The sequence below is a fragment of the Temnothorax curvispinosus genome, unplaced genomic scaffold, assembly GCF_003070985.1.
Source record: "Temnothorax curvispinosus isolate PA1 unplaced genomic scaffold, ASM307098v1 QBEX01011515.1, whole genome shotgun sequence".
In the NCBI taxonomy this organism is placed as follows: domain Eukaryota; kingdom Metazoa; phylum Arthropoda; class Insecta; order Hymenoptera; family Formicidae; genus Temnothorax; species Temnothorax curvispinosus.
In genome coordinates, this window is record NW_020221295.1 from 349,226 (window position 1) to 353,071 (window position 3,846).

Genomic DNA, 3,846 nt, shown 5'->3' on the forward strand with positions numbered 1-3,846 from the left:
CCGGCCTCATTTTTACTCCTGTTACGTCCGCTCTTCTTTGACGCCTACGAACCTCCATCCGCCTAATATTCGCACTCTCGCCTCGCTGGAGAAAGGGGAGTAAGGCGAATATATCACTCGCGCCCTCACCAATCGCCGGCGTCTGGAGCACCGTAAAAAGCTCAAGCTGGAGAGATATGAGCGAGGAAATACCTGAGATAGCGTTCGTGTCTTTAAGGACACCTCTAGCGTCGCAAATTTGTATTCCAAATGCATGATACCTATCCCCCCCCCCCCTCGGTTGCTAATGATCAGACGTAAAATAAATGGATTGACAGATCAGTAAATTGTTGGATAACTAATATGTTCGCCGAATAAAAATTCTACCCATGCACTTATCAACGAGCAAAGAATATATCGTTTAAAATTAATGACAAAGAAGATCGTTACGACCGATAAAACGAAGGTTTAGCGCGATAAACGAACTTGTAATCCGAAAGTTAAATTTCTTTATATTAATCGAGTGCCGCAAAGGATTAAACATTGCAACTACTCATTGTCTACGCGTGCAGGCACTCCATCCATTTTATCCCATCCCGTGTAGTTTCGTAGCTTTAACCGGTGCCGTGTCGGTTCACCCTGTAATTGCTTCCTGCTCTTTAAGGCCGTGTACACATCGGCAAGTGATAAAGCTAATAGAAGAGTTTGCTCGTTAAATGCAATTGTGACACTCGCGATTTAACTCTGAATTTGCGTTCGTAAAGTAATTTATGAAATGCTAATTTTCGTGCTGACAAACTCGCTGCTTGTTGGTCGTCTCTTAAGAGGTTGCACGATTAAAAAATTGATCTTTCGGTAGATAACTACCTTTGCAAAAGTGATATTGCTCAATCATGCTCTGCTGTGGAAAAGTCTCGTTCGGCTCGTCCACTTCATTCTTCGGCAGATCTCGCCGATGTGCACGCGGTCTAACGAAAGCAACGACCTGGCGTCGCGGAACGAGATCCATCTTCCCGGAGAAACGCTTTGGTCTCCGTAAACAAATAACGAACGCTCGATTACGGTAGGGTTCTCCTCGTTGTCTTCGTTGTCTTCGTCGTCCTCGTCGTCGCAAAACATATATCGCCGTGTATTTGCTCTCGGTGATGAGTGTAGCACGTGGGTGCCAGGCAGCAGGACGGAAAGGCGCGGGCGTCTCGACTGTCTCGAGTCGAGGTCGGTCACGATGCCGTCGTTTGTTCGCGCTCCGTACGAAGCCCCGGTCACGTTTCTTCCGCGCTTTATGCCGCCCAAGAAGTTCGAAACTATGGGCCCGGACAGCGGCGGACGGTGGAAACATAAAACTCCAGACAACATAACTCACCCATTTCCAGACTATCCCTTCGAGAAATTATTTTGCAGGTGGGTGGCTCTTTTTCTCTCCTCTCCACTTTCTCACTCTTTCTCTTTCTCTCCTATTCTACGGCTCCGCGCGCCGTAGAGAAGCATTTTCTCCATGTAAGGAAGATACGCGGAAGAGAAAGATTGCTGCACGATTCTCGTACGAGGAAAGCCAAGAAGCTCCTCTCTCTCTACTTCTCTCTCTCTCAGCCTAGTGAAACATTAATCATATCCGCTCTCCCCGCACGCCACAGACGCCTTGGATAAATCGCCAATGCGTCTGCGGTTAATTAGGCGATTAGGCAGCCGCCGCGCTCCGTTCCGCGCTTTCGCTAGCGGAATTCCGGCCCCGCATTCTTACGTCTGATTGTAACGTTGTAATAGTCGGCGTGATCGATCGATCAAAGCTTTAGCTATGTGTTTGCGAATATAGAGAGAAGCAAGGTGAGACTGATTGCGTTACATAGAGGCGGTGCTACTTTATGATGGTTTCCGAAGCGAATTATAAGTACACGATCTGAGACATCGCGGATTGTTTCGACAGAGAAAGAGTTTACAGTCTCGCGTCTTTCCTTCAATTCTTTCCTTCTTTTCTCTCTTTAAGATTTCTCTCACGTTCTCGCGTTTGAATTAACGGAAGCTGTAACTTAGTACGAGCTAATTACCGATCCGAATAAAGTGATTAGTGACCTAATGATGGCGGAGGTTACTGAATATTGCGTCACGGTAATCGCGCATTATTTCACCGGTCACGTTTCCACGAGGGGGATTTTAAACCGTGACGGTTAGGTTGAACCGGAGGGAATGAACGTGATCATCCCTTAATTATAACAACTCACGTATCTTAGCTATCGCGCGCGAGATTATTCTCGGGCTTGCGTTAATTCAATTTTCGCGTATACGTATTGACACAGACTCCGCTCGAAATTCCGCGACGCTGGTTACAGGAGGAACGTATAATAACGTGTTATACGAGATGCGTTTAATCATTTCGCGAGCACGGCGATAATCCACGAAGGCGTTACGCAACCCGGAGTTTTCGTGTCCGCAGGTAATCGAATGTAACGCAAATTCGTATAATTCGTTTAAAGTCGCGCAAACTTCTGGAACTTTACCCGGAGTCGCCCCTAAAGTACAATGTATTGACTTAGCTATACTTCGTAAAGTATCGCGACGCATCACACGGCGTATTCGAAATTCGAAACGGTGTTACAGAAACTAAATGAGATTTAACGCTGGCGATAAGACGAGTCAACGAGAGATTAGGATTGCGAGATCCAAAACGCACTTTCGTCTTTCGCCGCCTCGAATTTTGGAGATGGACCATTATCACGGAAGTCATTCGCCTGGCAAGCGCGTTCCACATTCTTGCGAAGTATTCGCGCTCTTAGCTACGTCGCCTGGCTTGGCAAGCGGCGCGGGCGCGGCGCGTCGAGAAACATTGCCGTGTCTGTAATGCGCCCGCTATTGCGCCACTCGACTGTTCGCTATTCCACTTCTTCCCCTTTCCCTGTTTCCCATCGTTTTCGATCCACTTCCCGGTAATCTCTGCCCTCCCATCCGCGAGAACCCATTCCCGCTCCTGATGTTTAAACACGCGAAATCTGATGTACGAGATGTACGGAGAGTCGTACTGTTCTCGATAGTATAGATACGCAGATGAAAATATTATTTGTCGCGGCGTTAATAACTTTCGCATTATAATTAATTAAAAATGTGCGGAATAAATCCTTATAAATCCGAGCACAGAAATGTAAATTTCATGTGATGAAACTTTATTTTTCAGCTTTATGTAAATTTTTATTTAATCAGTCATATATCAAAGTTACACGCCTGAATCGTATAGAAAGAATAATTTAATGGGATCTCTGACAAAAGAGAGTTAAATTCAGGTCTATCAAATTAACATTCTCTCTCTATACTGTATGATATGTAGAAGTATCATAATTATGCATGAAAATTTTCGCGGGCATAAAGCTTTCTAAAACCCCTTCTAAAAAAGACAGAAAGAAGAAGAGAACGACGGGCTTCATCTCTTTAATTATCTCGATCCTTACGAAACTACATTAATAATAGTAGAAATGAGATCCGCTCGTCCCAAGGTGATAATCATTTTAAGAAAAAGAAATAAATCGAGACATACACAAAAAAGCACGCTTTATGGGTACATTCGGCGTATAGAAGCGCACGTACGACAATGGTATTTGCAGGCTCCATTGTTCTTTTAATTGGTTGGTATTCCTCGTAGATCCGTGAACCTAGTCTAGTAAAATGTCGATGGGCACATCGTCGTTGTGTGAGGACTGAGGCAGGTCGACTAAGAACAAAGTTATCGCGTTTGTTGAATACTCGTGTCCCTATTGAACGCGAGTCGGGGGAGGAGAGGACGGAATTTGCCGCCGTTCTTCTCGGAATGAATATGCGTGAAGGGTCGAACGCGAAAGGCGGGTTGAAAGAGAGAGAGAGAAAGAGAAAGAAAAAACGAGA